Raw genomic sequence first — 22,032 nt, forward strand, 5'->3', positions numbered from 1 at the left:
ACAAACAAATGGGAAAATACTCCTCTCTCATGTGTTGGAAGAGTCTCATTAAAATATTTGTATTATCAAAGCAATCTACAGATTCAACACAATCCCTATCAAAATACCAATAGCATTTTTCACAGAACTAAACAAATAAACCCCAAATTTGTATGAAATCACAGAAGACCTCAAACAGCCACAGTAATCTTGAGAAAAAAAGACGATCATTGGAGATATCACAAACACAGATTTCAAGGTATACTACAAAGCTACAGTAATCAGAGCAGCATGGTACTGGCACGAAAATAGACACATGAATCAATAGTACAGAATAAGAGAGCCCCGAAATAGACTCACACCTATTTGATCAATTAATCTGCTATAATGGAGTCAAGAATATATAATGGGGCAAAGCTATTCTTTTCAATAAATTATGTTGAGAAAACTGGACAGCTATATGCAAAACAATGAAACTGGGCCACTTTCTCACACCATATAAAACAACAAAACGAATACCTCAAAAGGTATTAAAGACCTATAGGTGAAACCTGAAATCAAAAATCCTAGAAGACAGCACAGGCAGTAATCTCTTGGAGATCAGTCTTTAGCAACCAATTAATGGATATGTCTCCTTGTATAAGGGAAACATAAGCAAAAATAAATTACTGAGCATATGCCAAAATTAAAAAAACTTTTCCACAGCAAAGGAAACATCCACAAAACCTTTAAAAAGGCAACCTAGCAAATGGGAGAAAATATTTACAAATGCTATGTCTGATAAGGAGTTAATATCCCAAATTTACAAAAGAACATAGACAACTCAAAACCAAAAAAGCCCCAAACTGTGTGATTAAAAAATGGGCAGAGGACTGAATAGACATTTTTCCAAAGACGACCTAGAGATGGCCAATGGACACATGAAAAGATGCTCAGTGTTACTAAACATCAGGGAAATGCAAGTCAAAACCACAATGAAATATCACTTCACACCAGGTAGAAGGGCTAGAATGAAAAGGACAAGAAATCAGTATTGGCGAGGATGTGGAGAAAAGAGAACACTCACACACTACTGGTGGGAATGTAAACTGGTGCAGCCACTGTGGGAAACAGTATCGAAGTTCCTCAAAAAATTAAAAACAGAAATACAATGTAATAAGAATTAAAAAAAGGAAATACCATGTAAACCAGTAATTCTACTACCAGGTATTTACCCAAAGAAAACAAAAACATTAAATAAAAAATAAGCACCCCTATGTTTATTGCAGCATTATGTACAACAGCCAATATATGCAAACAACCCTAGTGTCCACTGATAGAAGAATGGAGAAAGAAGTTGTGCTCTGTGTGTATGTGTGTCTGCCAAGAAATATAACTCAGCCATAAGAAAACATGAGTTTTGCCATCTGTGATAATACGGATGGACTTAGAAGGCATAATGCTAAGTGAAGTAAGTTAGACAGAAAGACAAATACCATATAATTTCGTTAATATGTGGAATCTAAAGAAACAAAACAAACTAATGCAGGTACAACCCCAAACTCCAGACATTTAAATAGAGAACAAACTGCTGGTTGCCAAAGGGGAGGTGAGTGAGATGGGTGGGTGAAACAGATGAAGGCGATTAAGAGTACGAACTTCCAGTTGGAATAAAGTAAGTCACAGAGGTGACGAGTACAGCATAGGAAATATAGCCCAAAACACTGGAGTAACACTGTGTGGTAACAGATGGTGATTACACTAACTGTGGTGAGCAAGGAGTAAGGTACAGAACTGTCAGATTAGTATGTTGTACACCTGAAAATAATATAACTGTACATTAATTCTACGTCAATTAAAAACTTTTCCTTTTCTCACTTAGAATATGAAGGATGAGATGAGAGGTAATGGTACCGGGGCTGACCAGGAAAGAAAAAATCCATGATAATAAAAAAATTATAATATTAAACTGACCATGTATTTTATTTTATTTATTGTATTTTATTTATCTTTTTCATTTAATTTTATTTTATACTTCTACTGAAGTATTGCAAGATTCATTGTTTATGCATCACACCCAGTGCTCCATGCAATACCTGTCCTCTTTAATACCCACCACCAGGCTCACCCAACCCCCCACCCCCTGCCCCTCCAAAACCCTCAGTTTGTTTCTCAGAGTCCACAGTCTTTCATGGTTTGTCTCCACCTTCAATTTCCCCTAGGTTATATTTTAGAATACAAAGAAAAATTCATATAAATTTAAAAAATACTACAATAAAAAACAAACAAATCCTGCACTTTCATGGGTCTCTCTAGGCTAAACTGCCACAACGTCTACCTATTTGCCTTGATTCTACTTAGCTCTGGGGGATAAGTTGGTGAAAAGTAACACTCTACTGAGTTCAAAGAATTCTGAACATTACCATGTTTAAGAGTTTGAAAGGCATTAATAAAACTGCTTAGAGGATCACATGCTTTGAATTTGTTTTGTATCTAATACACTAGGTTTTTGTTTATGCCTGATTGTTTATTTTCTCTGGGGCAAGCACAGTCCTAGTCCAATATGGTTTGGAGCATTTCCAATTTCCGAATACCAAGACTCACAAACACCTTGAGGGGGAAAAAAAACCACCCCAGAATAAAAGAGTATGTAGGCAGTGAGTGACTTTATCCTTCCTGTTTTAAAACACAGAATATCTCATTCCATCTCTAATCTCTAAGATAAAAGAGTTCCCACACAAACTTTGAACATCTCCGGAGTACTCAACAAATTCAGAAGGGATAGAAAGTCTCTTTTTAAAGAATCATACCAACTCACAATCAGCAAGTTGTGTGTTGCTTATATTGGGGTGGTGGGGAGTGTCTGTGCGTGTTGGGGCAGGAGGAGGAGGTTGCCCGTTGGGGCCACGCCACGGCAATACGTCATAGGCAGAGCCCCGGGATGGTGGGCTCCATCCCTCCTCCTGTTGAGGAGGGGCTCTGCCCAGCTTTTGATTGCAGATCGCCCGCTCCACATATATAATGCCAATGCCCAATTATTTACATTCTATTAGCTCCTCACTTAATGCAGAAAACAATGCCTTGCCTGAAATAAAACTCCTGCACTACAGGACATGAAAGATTTACAGAAGCCAGTTGAGAAGAGCTGATGATGGCTCAGGGGTTTAATCAAACAAAGGTAACACACTCCGAGTGCACATTCATAAAGGTGTTCTCTCTACACAGTAGATAATAACATTTAATGCTATATACACTATTTCATCTTCAGCTTTTCATATACCTTAAATAGATAACTTAAAAATATCTATATCCAGGGTATGAAGATACCAAATACTAAATCTATAAGGAAAACTCAAAGCTGTCATTCTGATCAGAGGACTTTGTCTATATCCCTGGAGCAATTCTGTTTACTTCCAAATGCAGTTCCTTGCCCGGCCCAGAGAGACTGGCTACTGAGGACACTCCAACAAAGGCTGACTGTGGTCTCAGAATGTTTGCTGAGCTGGCTTCAAGATTCACTTTCCTAAGGGTGCCTGGGTGGCTCAGTGGGTTAAGGCCTCTCTTTTGGCTCAGGTCATGATCCTAGTGTCCTGGGATGGAGCCCCGCATGGAGCCCCATATCGGGCTCTCTGCTCAACGGGGGACCTGCTTCCACTCTCTCTCTCTGCCTACTTGTGATCTCTGTCAAATAAATAAATAAATAAATCTTAAAAAAAAAAAAAAGATTCATATTCCTAGAACTTCTCTAGGCTCGTCTCATTTTAATCTTCATTGTATTTTCCTCTACTTTTCTCTAGTTTCTTCTATCTTTCCAATGTGGATACCTTTGTGATAACATTTTCTGGCTCCTTATCAACCACTCACCCTTCCTAATTGTGCACTCCTGCTCTCCTGGAAAGCTTCCTTGGGTCACTTCTCTGAGCTAAGTGACATGCCTGGGTGTGTGATACCCCTCTCCTTTCCCTGGTATGCCAGATGAAAGAAACTGGAGTACTTCTGGTTTACCTGCTTGTTTTCTCTTCTCTTATTAAGAGCCCAGAACCCAACATGAGTAGAGAAAAAAATTCTTCCTTTACACTAATGTGGTATCCCAGAGCTTGACTCCTTTCTGGTTCAGGGCAGACAGAAATAATCACATACAAATCCTCAGACTTAAGAGTCCGAGAAAGCAAATACTATATGATTTCACTCATATGTGGAATTTAAGCAGCAAAACAGATGAATATAGGGGAAGGGAAGGAAAAATAAAATAAGATGCAACATGGAGGCTTAAGTGGGTAGGAGAAGAATAAATGAAACAAAATGGGATTGGGAGGGAGACAAACCATAAGTGACTCTTAATCTCACAAAACAAACTAAGGGTTGGTTGGGGGAGGGGATTTGGGAGAAGGGGGTGGGATTATGGACATTGGGGAGGGTATGTGCTTTGGTGAGTGCTGTGAAGTGTGTAAACCTGGTGATTCACAGACCTGTACCCCTGGGGATAAAAATATATGTTTATAAAAAATAAAAAAATTAATTAAAAAAATAAATAAAATAAGATGAAAACTGAGAGGGAGACAAACCATAAGAGGCTCTTAATCATAGGAAATGAACTGAGGGTTGCTGGAGGGGTAGTGGGTGGGGGGATGGGGTCACTGGGTGACAGGTATTAAGGAGGGCACTTGATGTAATGAGCACTGGGTGTTCTATGCAACTGATGAATCACTAAACTCTACCTCTGAAACTAAAAACAAAAACAAAAACAGTTCAGACTTAATTGAACAGCAGTACTAACATGTTTCCTGGTTTAACTGTAAAAGACATGAAATATTTCCATGTACCTTCTGAATCTATTTAAAGGAACAGAGCTGTAATCACAGACCAAGAATAATTTGCTAAAATGTTCACTGCTCCCAAGTATTAGATATCTTAAGAATCAATGAAGAACTGACAATAATAGCTCGATTACAGGGAGACGACGTTCTGGGCAAATATATCCTTTGTTTTACTAACTCTGGTGTTACTCTAAGTAGCTATGTGACACTGCCCAGGGCAAGGGCATTTTTTTTGCTTTGTCAACACCTCTGAAATTATTTTTTGCATGTGTCTTACTATCTTGTTGATCGCCTCCAAGTTTTTAGGAATATCAAGCTTTGCAATCCTATTTTAGGTAATAAAGAGTTCAGTCAATGTTTGGTGAATAATTAAATAGGGAGATAAATGTAGATACTAAGTTTCATACACATTTTCCCTCAGATGGTAACTATAGTTTGAACACAAAGACATAGAAAAGTTTCAGATGTGATTAACATATAAAATGTTGACTGCTCTGTCCATTTCTCTCATTCCTTGATTCTCCTGGGCAGAATTCTGATCACCTGTTTCTTAAATCAAAAAATTAAAAAAATAAACCATTACTTAACCAAATAATTAAAAAATAACCAAGAATTTCCTAAAAGTTCAATGTTAAAACAAGTAAGTTGATTTTCCATTACCAATCAGCCAACCAGCCTACACCTACAGGGAAAAAGACAGCAACACAACAGTATAATTACATGAACAACAGTTTTGCATCCTTGATGCTTCAGAAGTTTTGATATCCTGAGTGACTTAATAAATGGGTATCCATGTATCACACATCAATCTCATTTTTAAGCTTCCAATGAAATTTTTGTCCAGAAAAAATGTTCCTTGAAACATTATTCACAAGAACCAAGATACCGAGACAACCAAAGTGTCCACAGGTAGATGGATAAGACAATATCGTGTGTGTGCATGTGCATGCACACAACACATGCGTACATGATGGAATAGTATTTGGCCATAAAAAGAAGGAAATCCTACCCTCTGTGACAACCTGAATGAACCAGCAGGTCATTATGTTAAGTGAAATAAATCAGATGCAGAAAGGCTGTGTGATCCCCTTTACACGTGGACTCTAAACCAGTCAAGCTCACAGAACCAGAGAGGAGAATGGTAGCTGCGGGCAGCTGGTAGGTGGGGAAATGAGAGGCTGATCAAATGACATGAACAAATTCTGGGATGTCATGTACAGCATGGTAATTACAGTTAATAATACTGTACTAAAACACTTGAAATTTGCTGAGAGTAAATCTTCTATGTTTCTACCACACACACAGTAACTACGAGAGGTGCCAGACATGTTAACTTGATTGTGGTAAGCATTTTACAGTGCCTCCATGTATTAAGTCGTCATGTTGTAGGTCTAAAGAAATCAGGATGTACGCTCTCAATATAATTTTGGCATTCATTCATACCTCAAGAAAGCTGAAAAAGTTAATAAATTTTCATGAGTTTTAAAATCTCATAAAATAAACGATTTATAAGTGACTTTATAATTTGGACACTTTTTTCCCTCAGTTGTGTCATAGGCAGTTCAAGTAAGCCTTTGTGATAGAAGGAATTCAATACTATTTAAAAATGTTTTCTAAGGTAGAACACATAATTTTGCAAATATCTACAGTCCATATTTTACATCTGAAATATTCTATTCTACAGTTTGTCACAAACTTTTATTCCTCAAGCCTTCCATTAATTGAGATTCCTAACAGCTAGGGCTGATTTTTTAAATGTTGCAGTTTCTAAAACTTATTTTCATGAACCTTTTCTTCTAAATGTCTTTGACCCTAGGCGGTATATTTGGTAAATTTTTTAAAATGTATTTGTAATAGGAACTTTAATTTCTTTTTTTTTTTTTTTTTTTTTTTTTAGATTTTATTTATTTATTTGACAGAGAGAGATCGGAAGCAGGCAGAGAGGCAGGCAGAGAGAGAGAGGGAAGCAGGCTCCCTGCTGAGCAGAGAGCCCGATGTGGGACTCGATCCCTAGACCCTGGGATCATGACCCGAGCCAAAGGCAGCGGCTTAACCCACAGAGCCACCCAGGCGTCCCAGGAACTTTAATTTCTTTACAACAACTTTAAAGTATACTTGTATGAACGTTGCTATCTGTCCTAGATTATAAATCTTGAGGTAATGTCTGTGCATATTTTCAATATATTTCTAATAGCACATAGCAGAATATCAAATATTAATGTTATAAAATGAACACACAAAAAGCCTCTATATTTAAAGCCTCTGTATTCCTAGCTATAGATTTCATACCAATGTGAGCTGAATTTAAATTCTGTTAAAAAATTCAATATACCAATAATTAAGCATAAGAATATTAATATTTATGGGTTTGTTCATATAGAACAGGTTCTACATCCAAAACTCCCACATCAAATAAACAACAAAAAGTTAAAAATACACTTTTTGGTTGTATTTTCCACAGGGTTTCAGGGCACATGCACCTCTAAAATGGAAAGAGAGTTGGCTAACACTTGGGACTCTATTTTTAAAATAACATTCTTAGATAAAATAAGACAGCACTCATCATAAGAGGACAAGTGAGAATACAGTCAAGGGTGTTACAGTGAGCTTTTCCTAGAAATCCCAGGATAGAGCAACTAAGTTTCAACAGTTTTCAAGCTGCCACTCTGGCACTGTTTGCAAACAAAAGAATTCCGATGGGTACTGCTTCATGAAGGTCCAAGCAAATTCCAAATGATAACAACCTGGTTGTTACCGTACAAACGGTACACGTTATAAACCCAGATTTAAGGGGTTAAATTATTTTGTTGATTTTTTTTTTTTTAAGCTATCACTGAAACCATGAGAAGGACCTAAATGATGGGTACTGAGGCATCAGGTCTTTGACTGAAATAATGAGAGTTTAGGTTCACACATACTCTCCAACAGGTATAACAGATAACAGAGAGTTTAACAAATACTTTCTGAGAGTATTTGGATTTCGAATATTGTTCTTTCTGTATCCATAGCAACATGCATAATCTTTCTTTTAAATGTCTTTATTAAAATATATAAGAACATCTTATTTTATTTTATTTTTTATTTATTTGAGAGAAAGAGACTGAAAGAGAGAGAGTGGAGAGTGAGCGCATATGCAGGGAGGAGGCGCAGACAGAGAGGGAGAGAGAATCTCCAGCAGACTCCCCTCTAAGCGCGGAGCCGGGCCCATGGGATCATGACCTGAGCCAAAATCAAGAGTCAGATGCCTAACCGGCTATACCCCAGGTGCCCGGGTAACATGCTAAAATGCAGATGCCGCCCATCCACATCCCTTATATTGACACATTTCCAAATGCCTTGCCTTACCCTCTTTCCACCTCTTCTTTCAAAAATTCTTCCTTTCTTTTTTGATCAGGATTTTATCTTTTAAACCCAAAGCCATTCCCATTAGTCCCTACTTAAAAATCTCAACAGCCCTCTACCCCTACAGTAGGAGTTCCCAAACTAAGGCATTGAATAGCTCCATTTGTGACTGTTTACCATATGTTTTTGTTTTCCTGTATTGTTATATAATACTTTCTGAAAATGAGCTTCCTTTTAAAACTGATACAAAGAAATTCTGTGCCTCTTCTGGCTTGTTTTTTCAGTCAGAAGAGAAGAGGTTAAGCAGAGTTAACAAAAGAGCCCCAAATCCCGTGCCACGATGCGGCTACAATGTCATATGCTGCAGACAGGTCCATATGAGGTCAGTTAGAGTTCGACTCCACAGTTGCTTTACTCTGTGACCAAAGCTAAGGGGACACCTTCTATTCTGGGACATTGCCAAGTTCACTCCAGAAGAAAAAGAGCACCTAACAAATCCTTTCCTTTAAAGCTTCAGATTACAAGTGGCATGGGTTTGGTTCCACTCTCATTTCTTTGGCCAGAGCAAGTCATGTGGATAAGACTGAATGGGCCAGAAAAACCCAATCTCTCCCTAGCTACAGCAGCAGATATTTTGAACAATAATACAATCAACCACACTTGCCAGGAACAGAAGATAGTTATGTAAAGGAAACACAATGCTATTAATTCCTAGTTAGATAATGTTTCCTGCCAAGTGTTAAAATTACATTAGTGCCAACCGTTTCTTTTTTCTTTTCTCCTTTCTTCCTTTTTTCCTTTCCCTTTCCTTCCTTCCTTCTTCTTTTTTTAACCTTTAGAGACTGGGCTTATTTCATTCAATGTAATTTGCTCACTCAACATAATTTGCTTTGATTTTCTCAATATATTAGGAATATTGGGAATAGAACTGTATCTCATTCTGTGATACCATGTCTTGTCCACAACAAGGTATCACATAAAGTCATTCACCTAAAATCATTGCCAGTATGCTTTCCACACCTATAAAACATACCTGCAAATATCAAATTAAAATTCTTAAATAAGGCTGACAGTTGGATTCATACTCACATTTCCAGTATCAACTCCAGTCATGCATTTTCCTTCCTCTTGTTCCCACTGTTCCCTCGACCCCTTTCTGATAAATCCCAACCTCCCCAGGCTCCATCTCTGCAGAAGCACATCTTCTGCTTAAATACACCATTATTTGATGAACCGAGACTGGCCCTGTTATTTTACCAAGCACATGCAATTCAAGGCTGGGCCCTGCTCTTATCCTACAAGTCTCACAGTCTTCTTTCGTCTTTTTTAGTGAGAAATAACTGACAGACTCCTTTTCAAATGAAATAGGAACTGAAGAAAAATTTTAAAAACTAAAAGGAATAAGGACGGGAGTAGAAATGTACAGTTGGGGCCAAGATGAAGTGTAGTCAAACACAGTAGGAGTATTACTACTTGGATAATACTGTGGAAACGTGTTTATTATTACAATTAAATGTTAACTAAGAAATTGTACAAATTAATGTGGAGGAGGAAGATAAATTATTCAGAAATGTTTTGCTTTTCTGATTTATATACTTTTTTAACATAAACAGCATCATTCCATAATAAAGTCACTAAAGCCAAGAGAGGCTGTTTCTGGGCATGGAAAAAAAAAGAATCCAGAGGCATGTGCATTACTTATGGATAAATGAAACTTACAAATACATACGTAGAGCTATAGCTCTTACAGAGAGTATCTGCATAATGACTTCTATTCAAATAAAGACATGAAGGAAATTATAATTTAAAAAGCAAAATGAATTAAAATATTTTATATTAGGTTCTCTACTTCCCTGTCTAAAATGTATGCTAAGAAAAATTAATTTTGAACTATATTATTATTAATTTACAAGCATAGCTTGAGGATTTTAAATTCTTAATATGAATAACAGTGAAATAAGTCAAGCAGAGAGACAGTCAATTATCATATGGTTTCACTTACTTGTGGAGCACAAGGAATAACACAGAGGACATTGGGTGAAGGAGAGGAGAAGCGAGTTGGGGGAAATCAGAGGGGGAGACGAACCCTGAAAGACTGTAGACTCTGAGAAACAAACTGAGGGTTTTGGAGGGGAGGGAGTGGGAGGGTTGGGTGAGCCTGGTGGTGGGTATTAAGGAGGGCACGTATTGCATGGAGCACTGAGTGTGATGCATAACAATGAATTTTGGAACACTGAAAAAAATAAAAATTGAAAAAAATGAATAACAATAAAATTTCAACCCTATATGTGAATATATTAAGATATTGATATAGTTTGTTAATTATAAAATAAATTTCTTTTTCTAAATATGAAATGGACATATATCTTTAAAAAAAAGGTAATAAAGGGAAAATCCTGTTTTTAGCCAGTTGGCCCGGTTTCATAATACACTTAATCTTATACAGTCACCATAAATACCTTGCTTCCCTTGCATACCAGTGGATATTCTGAGGATGTGTGAATATTTCTTCCAATAATTTTTACTAAGTATTTTTCATATATCATGACTACATGCAATACATAGTATGCATATACTTGAAGGACATGATTAAGTTTTATTTTTCAAACTTTTTTAGTGTGTTAATTAGTACCAGGTATATATAGCATTGTTAATTAAAACTGCATCACTATTTTTCTTTTAGAGAATCTTTCTTGGAAATAAGTATGAATGTAGAAGATTTCACTGAAGTTGGAACACCTCTCAAATGGAACTGCAGTACTTTCAAATCCTTATTTTCCAGTGATGGCAGCCTTTCTACTTTGTCATTTAACAGTTACTGTTCAATGTCTGAATGTACAAACCAAGGAATTAAAAACTGCATGAGGAAATGACATAGTAGATAAAGGACTAGTATCCAAAAATCTATAAAGAACTTACTAAACTCAACTCCCAAAGAACAAACAATCCAATCAAGAAATGGGCAGATGACATGAACAGACATTCCTGCAAATAGGATACTCAGATGGTCAACAGACAAATGAAAAAGTGCTCCACATCACTCAGCATCATGGAAATACAAATCAAAGCCACAGTGAAATACCACGTCACACCAGTCAGAATGGCTAACATTAACAAGTCCGGAAACAACAGGTGCTGGCAAGGATGCGGAGAAAGGGGAACCCTCCTACACTGTTGGGGTATGCAAGCTAGTGCAGCCACTCTGGAAAACAGCATGCAGGTTCCTCAAAAAGTTGAAAATAGAGCTACCCTATGACCCAACAATTGCACTACTGGGTATTTATCCTAAAGATACAAATGTAGGGATCCAAAGGGGCATGTGTACCCCAATGTTCATAGCAGCAGTGTCCACAATAGCCAAACTACAGAAAGAACCTAGATGTCCATCAACAGATGAATGGATAAAGAAGAGGTGGTGTGTGTATGTGTATAAATATATATATATATATATACACACATACATATACAATGGAATACTATGCAGCCATCAAAAGAAATGATATCTTGCCATTTGAAACAATGTGGATGGAACTAGAGGGTATTTATGCTGAGCATAATAGGTTAATCAGAGAAAAGACAATTATCATATGATTGCTCTGATATGAGGAATTTGAGAGGCAAGGTGGGGGCTGTGGGCAGCAGGGAAGTAAAAAATGAAACAAGATGGGATTGGGAGGGAGACAAACCATAAGAGACTCAATCTCACAAAACAAACAGGGTTGCTGGGAGGTGGGGGGGGGTAGGGAGAGGGTAGCTGGGTTATGAACATTGGGGAGGATATGTGCTATGGTGAGTGCTGTGAATTGTGTAGCCTGATGAGTCACAGCCCCGTACCCCTGGGGCAAATAATACATTATATGTTAATAAAAAAGCAAGGAAATGGTAAAAAAACAAAAAAGAAAAAAGAAAAAACAAAGAAACAAAAAACCTGCATGAGGGTGCCTAGATGGTTTAGTCCCTTCAGCGTCTGTCTTTAGCTCAGGTCATGATCTCAGGCTCCCTGCCCACTGGGGAATCTGCTTCTTCCTTTCCCTTGACTCTCCCTACCTCCACTCGTGCTCGTGCTCTCTCTCAAATAAATAAATAAATACCTTTAAACAGTGCATGATACAGACATTGGAATTTATAATCTAGAAGCAAAGATACATCCAAACCCAAATCACTGTCAAAGGAGACTGTGATAGGAGACTTATACAAGTCAGCATGGAAGTGCTAAGAAGCAAACAAGGCTTAGAACAAGGATTGCTGCCTGGGGCTAATCAGAGAGACTGCAAGGGAAAAAGTGACCTTTGCTCTGGGCAGAAACTAATGGTTAAAAGTCAGGAAGAAGAGGGAGAAGAAGGGTAAATTCTACGCAGAAAGCATAGCAAGGGGAAAGGCGCAGAGGTGAGAAATTACAACGGTCTCGGTCTCGGGGTGACAGCAAGGGGTTTAGGCTGACAGGACTCGTGTGTGGGAGAGGAGTGGGACGCAGAGAAGATAGTGCAGCTTTGAGAAAAATCTCTCTGCTGAATGAATACAACAAACCCGGCATTCAGCCTGAGTTAGAACAATGAACTGCCAAATAGGGCCTCTATCTAGCTATTTTAGTGTGCTAATTACAGAGAGAAAATGTTGTTATTATAGGAAACAAATACTGAATCAGCACATTAAGAAAGTTTGCCTCATTAGCAATACTTTTAAAGAGTCAGGATGTTTGAAGCTCCGGAATAGATTATTTATGGCTTTGTGGCGTAGAGAGCCAGGAGGCAGCGAGGTGGATGAGGAGGCACATAACTAAATAGAAAGGATTTTCATGGGCTCACCTGTTAGGAAGTGCTTATTTTTATCTAGAAATGTGTTACTGACCAATCTAAGAAAAAAAAAAGTACAGGATATTTACCACTAATATTTATACAAGATATTACATTTAAAAGTGTCTTCGGATACATCTTATATAATCTTCGTAAAAACCATATTGCTCAAAACAACAAGTGTATTATTCCCATCATATAGAAGAGAAATGGGGCTCAGGGTGACCCAGATGGGCCAAGTGCCATTTCCAAACAAGGTAAATGATAATCAAGGCAGAAATTTGAATCTACCTGACTCTAAGATGTATATCTTGTATCTGAGTATCTGTGTATCCTGCGTATCTTCCTACAACAACTGTTGCCCCCTAAAAGGGGTGGACTTACCGGCCTTTGACATGGAGAGTGTCACTGAGACCCTCTTACGCATCACTGTCTTCCTCTGTATAATGGGAATGAAAATTACGCTTCACAGAGATGTTGAGGTGGTTTTGGAAAGTTGTTTTTTTTTGTAAATTCTAGAAAGCTGTCCATTTTATCAGTTTTCTAATGCTTTGGATATTATTCCTAGTGTTCTCATAATTTTTAAATGTTTTGATGTCTGTTGTTATATGCCCTTTTTTTTCATTCTACTATCTGTGCCTTCTCTCTCCTCAACCAACAATGCCAGAGATTTCTCCATTATATTGATCTTCTCTAAGAACCAACTTTTGATTTCTGGACTTTCCTACTATTTTTTTGTTTTCCATTATTTTTCTTTCCATCCTCTGCCTACTCTACAGGCTAATTCTCTGCTCTAGTTCTAACTCCTTGCAGATTTTTTTTATTTATTACTTTTAATGTCCTATTTTCCATTATGAAGAAATTGTTATGATTTCTTCTTAAGCCATTAATTTTAAGGTAATATTTTTAAAGTTTCCGAACTAAAGTAGAAGAGGTAATACATATTTTTCTATTGTGTTGCAGTATTACTGTATTTTGTTTAGAAAAGATATTTTGCATAATATCAATTATGTGGATTTAGAATTTATTAGAATATATATACATTTATACATATTCATTGAGTTTACTTTTTGTGCTTGAATATGATAAATCTTCATAAGTATTCAATGTCTGCTTGTAAATAATAAAATTCTCTATAAGTAAGGTTTATAATTTCACTTACATAAAGTTTATTAGATAAGTTTTCCAAATTCTCTGATCTCTACTTTTTGTCTTCTTGCCTTGCACTTACCTAATTTTTTTCACTGTATTTCCAACCTTTCTATGATTATCTCTTATAAACAACATTACAACTGTATATAAAAAAATCCAGTATGAAGATATTTGTCTTTGCAGATACCCCGAGTGTGAAGCCCAATGTGGGGTTTGATCCCACTACTCTGAGATCGTGACCTGAACCAAAGCTGAGTCAGAAGCTTAACTGACTGAACCACCCAGGTAACCTACACTCACATTTTTAACCCCTATAATTACCAAGTTGAAAAACTAATTATAATCTCCCATTTCCTTCTGGAAACAAACAAAGGATGTATGCTTTTGTCTAAAAATTCTCATTCTATGTTATTTATCCCTTCTATGTTATTTATCTAGAATTTTAGCTTTTGAAGGTCTATTTTTATGTTTAGCAAAATTTGCTTAAGTATAACATTTGTATACATGTGTATACATACAGATACATGCACATATACACACGCACTACACAAACCATAAGTGTACAACTTTCAGTATAATTGACAAAATTATACTATTTCCTTTACTTGTTTCAAACATATTTTAAAGTCTCTTTCATATATTTTTTGCAATGGAAGTTTGTGTAGACAATTCATTCCTCACTCTGTCATACTTGTGGCTTCCCTCCCTCATTACTAATGTTAATAGTTTTCATTACATTAAGACAATTTTGAACCGTCCTCTCACATTTACTGAGTTGCCTTCCGTGGAAGTCTCACATGTCCCCGAGTCCTGACAACTACATGTTCATTTCCGAAGTGGCTTTATGGATTATCTCCAGTTTGGGACACACTTTTTTTTAGTGTTCACATTTCTCAATTTATGGTTTCCATGTCACAAAGGCACTGTGACATTAGAACCCGTACTTAGCCATAGTAATGGCTTCTGGCTTTCCTTTCCTATGTGTGACACTATTTCTACTATAGGTCCTAAGTGCATAACAGAGACGTTTACAGCTTTCTCAGACCAGCCTGGCAGTCTTTCTTGCCGCTATTCAGAGCCTATAGAGCCCTGCACAGCTCCAGAGAGAAAGCATGGAGCTCTATCTCCCTTAGCATTTAAAATACTAGCTTCTCCCTTCCTTCTCCTAACGTCCTCCATGCTATTCCTTATGCTGCACAAATAAGTGAAACTGTATGATAATTAACTTTCTCTGCTTGACTTATTTCATTAGCATAATCTCCTCCAGTTCCATCCATGTTGATACAAAAGTTGGGTATTCATCCTTTCTGATGGAGGCAAAATACCCCCATTGTATGTATGGACCATATCTTCCTTATCCATTCATCTGTTGAAGGGCATCTCAGATCTTTCCACAGTTTGGTATTGTGGACATTGCTGCTATGAACATTGGGGTGCATATGGCCCCCCCCTTTTTTTACCACATCTTTATCTTTGGGGTAAATACCCAGTAGTACAATTGCTAGGTCAGTGAAGGGGGTGAAAACTGGAGGGGAGATGAACCATGAGAGACTATGGACTCTGGGAAACAAACTGAGGGTTTTAGAGGGGAGGCGGGTAAGAGGATGGGGTAAGCAGGTGATCCGTATTAAGTAGGGGATGTACTGCATGGAGCACTGGGTGTTATATGCAAACAATGGATCATGGAACAGTATCTCAAAAACTGATGATGTGCTCTATGGTGACTAACATAATAAAACAAAACAAAACAAAACAAAAACAAAAAACACTAGCTTCTCACTCTTAAGGCCTGCTTCACTTCTGATACTCTCTGGGCTCCTGGATTTCCATGTGGCTCACTGTTCTTTTTTTTTTTTTTTTTTTTTTAAGATTTTATTTATTTATTAGAGAGAGAGAGATCACAAGTAGGCAGACAGGCAGGCAGAGAGAGAGGGGGAAGCAGGTTCCCTGCCGAGCAGAGAGCCTGATGCAGGGCTCGATCCCAGGAACTTAGATCATGACCTGAGCCAAAGGCAGAGGCTTAACCCACTGAGCCACCCAGGCTCTGTAGGAGTCCCTTGGCTCACTGTTCATGCTCTCATTTGTGGCATCTGGGAATTCTCCTCAAACTTAGCTGTGCATTAAACTTGTATTTGCATGTGTAGAGCATGTGTATGGAATGTATAAGGGCTGACAGGCAGGGGAGCAGGTTTTCCATCAACACAGTGTAGTACATTTTCTAAAAGTATGCTAAATGATTTTTTTTAAGATTTTATTTATTTGACAGAGATCACAAGTAGGCAGAGAGGCAGGCAGAGAGAGAGGGAAGCAGGTTTCCTGCTGAGCAGAGAGCCCGATGCAGGGCTCAAGCCCAGGACCCTGGGATCATGACCAGAGCTGAAGGCAGAGGCTTTAACCCATTGAGCCACCCAGGTGCCCCCTAAATAGTGTTTTAATGGGGTTTCCTTTTTTATATTTAAATTTGGTAAGGTACATATAACATAAAATTTAGCATCTTAATTCACCATGTTAAATTGGAAAGTTTAGTGGTGTTACGTATATTCACAGTGATATAAGATGCCATCTCCAAAACCCCTTTCATTTTGCAGCTGAAACTCCATACCCATTAAACAACTCTCTATTCCCCACTTCCCCCAACCTGTGCTAGTGATCACTCTTCTGTCTTTATAAATTTGACTATTCTACGTACCTCATGTTAGTGGAGGCATGTGTTACTTGTTTTTTTGTGACTGGCTCATTTCACTTATCATCATGTCTTCAAACAAGATTCATCTATGTTGTAATATGTCCAGCATTTCCTTAAGTCTGAATAACATATCTATATCTATATATAGATCTATCTATCTATATCTATAGATATCTTTATCTATATCTATATATCTATATGTCTATACCACACTTTCTTTATCCTCACTTCTGTCAATTCACACTTGGGTTGCTTCCACCTTTTGGGTATTAGGAATAATGCTGCTATGACCATAGGCATTCAAATACTTCTTCAGGACCTAGACATCAAGTCTTTAGGATATATACTCAGAAATGAAATTGTTTGAGGATATGTAATTCTGTTGTAAAATTCTGTGAAATCACCACACTCTCTCCCATAGTGGCTGCACCACCTTACATTTCCATCAACAGTGCACACAGTATCCAATTTCTCCACAATAACTGTTATAAATATATTGATAACAGTGACCACCTTAATGGGTATGAGATGGTGTCTCATTCTAATTTTGATTTGCATTTCCCTAATGATTAGTGAAATGCAGTTTTTCACATGCTTGTATGCTTGTTGGCCAACTGTGCATCTTCTTTAGAGAACTGATTTTTAGAAAACAACTTTCCACTGAAATTTAAAAAAATAGATACTAGAATAGCATGCCAATTGACTTAATGTTTTTTTTTTCCAATTTATTACAGTTGTTTATGTAAGCGAATAGTTTCCATTACGTTGAGACAAAGTCAACATTTGGTCTCCGTCATGACTGGTATTACCATTCCACCTGGTGTCTTTTCAGGAAACAGCTATAGTGAGAAATCAGGATATATGGCTCTGAATTTCCCCAAAACTTGACCCTGAAATATCTATTAACAGTATATCTCATATGTGAGTCCAAAATAATGGTAGATTTTGCCCTGAGAATTCTACTCCAAGTAACTGTATAAAAGCTATCAACCAACAAAAATACAGTGAATGCTAGTTTACCTATAAATGGAAAATCTGTTGTAGGGCATTTTTCATGGCAAACACATTCTGCCTTTTTTTTTTTTTTTCCACTTCTTTCTAACACAGATTGAAGCTCTCAACCACAGTGGCTAAGCTGGAGGAGGCCCGTTACTCAGCACAGAGAAGAGTGAGAAAAATTGTCTTTTTTTGAAGGGGAGTGGTAAAGAGTTTGAAATTATCCTAAGAATATTCTACAAACATAAAAGTTCTCTGTGTATTTTGTTTAGTTCTTTGTGCTTTTCCCTAAGTATGCCTCACTTTTCTCTAGCAGTGACTACACACTCAAGGAAAATGGTCTAAACATATAAATAAAATGTAAAAATAAGCTAACATAAAAAGTAACAGACATTTCTATTAAAAGGTTGTACTATCTGTTATTTAGAAACAGTAAGAACAAAATGTCTAATTTTACTGTCCCCTTATCATTAGTATACCTTTCTTTCTTTTTCTTTCTTTCTTTTTTTTTTTAAATTTGACAGAGAGAGAGATCATAAGTAGACAGAGAAGCAGGCAGAGAGAGCAAAGCAGGCTCCCTGCTGAGCAGAAGCCCTATGCGGGGCTCGATCCCAGGACCCTGAGATCACAACCTGAGCTGAAGGCAGAGACTTAACCCACTGAGCCACCCAAGCGCCCCCTGTAGTATACATTTCTAATAAGTTTTTAAGTTAATTCTGTGAAGTACATAAAACTACATGTACAGACTCCATGACATATTCATAATTCTAGACAAGTAAACTTTCAGTTTTTATCTACTGAAAAAAAGAACCATAAGCATTAAAACTGTAAAGCATTACATTCAGAAATATTTAATCAATTAACTCATTAATGAAGCTTTGATGATGAAAATTATACACTGGTTGTTTTTAAAAGAAGCTCTTTCAAATTTTCCTTTTAAGTAGTAACTGCGCTTTTTATGTATTTCTTTGAAATTGTATATTTATTTATTTATTTATTTTAAGATTTTATTTACTTATTTGACAGAGATCACAAGTAGGCAGAGAGGCAGGCAGAGAGAGAGGAGGAAGCAGACTCCCTGCCAAGCAGAGAGCCTGATGTGGGGCTCGATCCCAGGACCAGGATCATGACCTGAGCCAAAGGCACTGAGCTACCCAGGTGCCCCTGTAATTGTATATTTAAAATGTTGTTTGGATTTTCGGTCAAAGACCCCATAATTTATTTCTAGTTCTTTGCAGTAATTCCCTAATAAAATGGTTAGTGACAATAGCATAATGATTAATAATGTTACATTATACTTTACAGCTTCTAGGAGATACAAGTAATTAACAGATTTCATTGCCTTCATCAGTTCTATGAGGCAGACAGAATGAGAGAATATTATTCCTTTCATGGGAATTTAGAATACATAAGAGTTTAAGGGCATATTAAATAATATTTACATATTTCCTGTGTCCATGGATATGAGTAGGAGTTCATAAATGTGGGGAATATTTATTCTATACAGTATTTCATTTATGTGCCTACTAACAAACCAATGTAATCTGTCAGAAAGATAAAAGTTTATTGCTTCCTAGACTGGTTACATCTCAATGATCACCAAATTTAATCATTACTTTGCTTAACTGTACTAAACTCCCGGAATGTACTCAAAGAAAACAATAGTTACATGAAAGAATTTAAAGTGGTATTAATTTATTTTGACTTGAAAATTTCCTTTTACTTAAGTTTCTGAGTTTGAAAATTACCAGTTAATAGGCAATGGGAGAACTGCTTTGGAAATATGTAGGAACCTCTTTCTCAAGAGCTAACCTTCTATACTCTAGGACAGGATTGGGTCTGGATCTGAATTTCCTAAAGACTAGGCTTGAAAGCTTTCTTCCTTAAGTTTGTGAAACATACAATGTTTTGCAATGTTTTGTGCTGCCTTTATCAGGTCATGCTGCAAAGTAATATAGCTGTGAAAAGCAGTTTAAAAGAATTGCAGCCATTGATTATAAATGCACTCACTCTGTAAGTTTAAAAATAAAACTTACTCTTTGGCTTTGCAAAAGCTTATTATTTTGGTGTAGGTCCCAATAGTTTATTTTTGCTTTTGTTCCCCTTGCTTGAGGAGACATACCCATAAATATTGCTAAGGCTGATGTCAGATTATGGTCTATGGTTTCTTCTAGTTATTTTATGGCTTCAGGTCTCATACTTAGGTCTTTAATCCATTTGGAGTTTATTTTTTGTGTGTGGCGTATGAAAGTGGTCCAGTTACATTCTTTTCCATGTAGCTGTCCAGTTTTCCCAACACCACTCATTGAAGAGATTCTTTTCCCCACAGTACATTCTTGCCTCCATTGTCATACATTAATCAACCATAAAAACATGGGGCTATTTCTAGACTCTATTATGTTCCATTGATCTATGTGTCTATATTTGTGCCACACTGTTTTGATTACTACAGCTTTGTAATTATACCTTCCAACCTGGGATTGTGAGAACTCCAGCTATGCTCATTTTTCTCAAGATTGCTTTGACTCTTAGAAATCTTTTGTGATTCCACATAAATTTTAGGATTATTTGTCTAGTTCTGTGAAAAATGCAACTGGTATTTTAATAGAGATTGCATTGAATCTGTAGATTGCTTTGGATAGTATGGACTGTTTAAAGACATTAATTCTTTCGATCTGTAAGCGTAACATAACTTCCTTTTTGTCTATATCATCTTTTCTCAGTTTTCAAAGTACAGGTCTTTCATCTCCTTGTTTAAAATTTATTTTAAGGTTTTTAATTTTTTTGAGGCAACTGTAAATAGAACTGTTTTCCTTTCTTTCTGCTACTTTGTTATTAGTGTATAAAAAAGCAATAGATTTCAGTATATTAATTTTGTATGATGCAACTTCACTGAATTCATTCATCAGTTTTAGTAGTTTTTTTTGGTGGAGAGTTTAGGGTTTCTATATAGTATCATGACACCTACAAATGATGGCAGTTTTCTTCCTCACCAATTTGGATGTCTTTTATTTCTTTTTCTTGTCTGACTGCTGCAATTAGGATTTCTAGTTCGGTGTTGAATAAAAGTAGTGAGAGTGAACATCCTTGTCTTGCTCCTGATCTTAGAGGAAAAGCTTTCAGTTTTCAACACTGAGTATGATGTTATCTCTGGGTTTTTCATATGTAGACTTTATTTAGTTTGAGGTATGTTCCCTTTAAACCCACTTTGTCTAAAGTTTTTATCATGAACAAATGCACTTTGTCAATTTTTTTCCTGCATCTATTGAAATATCATATGGTTTCTATCCTTCCTCTAGTTAATGTGATGTATCACAATGAATGGTTTAGAGCACTGAACTATGCTTGCGTCCTTGGGATAAAAGCTTTTCCATAGCAAAGGAAACCATCAATGAAGCAAAAAGGCAATCTAGTGAAAGGGGGCAGACATCTGCAAATGATACACCTGATAAAGGGTTAACATCCATGACACATAAAGAACTTACACAACTCAACACCAAAAACCAATCTGAAGTTAAAAACAAAAATGGGACAAGCACCTACACAGACATTTTTTCCAAGAAGACATCCAGATGGCCGACAGACATGAAAAGATGCTCAATATCAATAATCTTCAGGGAAATCAAACCCACAATGAGATAGTATCTCACACCTGTGAGATGGCTAGTATGAAAAAAACAAGATATAGCAAGTACTGATGAAGACGTGGAGAAAAAGGAACCATTGTGCCATGTTTGCAGGAACGGAAATTGGTGCAGCCCACTATGAAAAACATGGAGTTTCCTCAAAAAACTAAAATAGTTGATCCAGTTATTCCTCTACAAGATAAGCACCCAAAGAAAACAAAAACACTAGTTTGGAAAGATAGATATATCCACCCATATGTTTACAGCAGCATTATCTACAATAGTCAAGATATGGAAGCAGCCTGAGTGTCCAAAATAGTTGATTGGACGAAGACAGGGCATACACGCGACAATGATATACTCCTCAGACATAAAAAAATGAGATCTTGCCATTTGTGACAACATGGATGGACCACATCGGTATTACACTAAGTGATCTCAGTCAGAGAAAGACAAATACCATATGATTTCACAAATGCAGAATCTAAAAACCAACAAATGAACAAACTAACAAAAAACCAATTCTTAAATACAGAGAACAAACTGGTGGTTGCCTGAGGGGAGGTTGGCCGATGGCTGAGGAAATATGTGAATAGGATTAAAAGGTATAAACTTCAGTTATAAAATAAATCACACAGATGAAAGGTATAGCATAGGGAATA

The 22,032-nt window shown here is 36.9% G+C and overlaps 1 protein-coding gene across 1 annotated transcript in view; it reads right to left on the bottom strand.

The window, feature by feature from the left end:
• The window catches only part of SLC2A13 (solute carrier family 2 member 13), a 373,009-nt gene that overhangs the window by 55,298 nt on the left and 295,679 nt on the right, over nt 1-22,032 (bottom strand). The window lies entirely within an intron of this gene.

This window comes from Mustela nivalis (assembly GCF_964662115.1).
Source record: "Mustela nivalis genome assembly, chromosome: 7".
NCBI lineage: Eukaryota > Metazoa > Chordata > Mammalia > Carnivora > Mustelidae > Mustela > Mustela nivalis.